Genomic DNA, 688 nt, shown 5'->3' on the forward strand with positions numbered 1-688 from the left:
GCCCGCCTCGGTGCAACTCCTCCTCGCTCCTGCTCTAAAAAGATTCCCCTCCTTCTCCTCACGACGGCTGTTTCTTCATTCGCGGTCTCGTTCCCTCCCTGGCAGCAAAGCAAAACAGACCTGAGCCAGCCCGCACGTCTCCTCGCCTATTTAAGCACCTTCACCAGGTCCCTAGTTAGCAGCACACTCCAGCTCATCCAAGAAGCTGACAAGCACCGTTAGGGAAGGCAGCGCATGTTGCTCTAATGGACCTCATTAAGTTCTACTTACAGATGTTCTCTTAACATAATTGATCTGCAGCGAGTTGAGAGGACGGCAACCTATTCCCTAGCCCCCAATTATGGCCCAGTAATTAGATCCCCAACCTCCAGTTCTCCACATTCACCCTTCTAACATTCCAAAATATCAAAGTATCTCTTTCTCTCAAAGCAAACCCTCCTGTCTCCCCCACCACCTAACCTTCGTGTCTCCACCTCCTTTGCTCCCTCCCCTCCCCCCTCTCATTTTTTGCACTCTCTCTCTGGTTCTCCTTTTCTCTCCCTGCTGAAATACCCAGGGAAAGAGTGAAGGATAGAGCGTGAGACACATATGGAGGCGGGAGATAGATGGATAAAAACAAGTTTGCACTTTTTGATAAAAGGTTGTAATGATAATATTTGTCAGGGGAGGATCTCTTTTTTTTTGCAAA

Source organism: Sinocyclocheilus anshuiensis, unplaced genomic scaffold, assembly GCF_001515605.1.
Source record: "Sinocyclocheilus anshuiensis isolate Anshui unplaced genomic scaffold, SAMN03320099.WGS_v1.1 scaffold1316, whole genome shotgun sequence".
In the NCBI taxonomy this organism is placed as follows: domain Eukaryota; kingdom Metazoa; phylum Chordata; class Actinopteri; order Cypriniformes; family Cyprinidae; genus Sinocyclocheilus; species Sinocyclocheilus anshuiensis.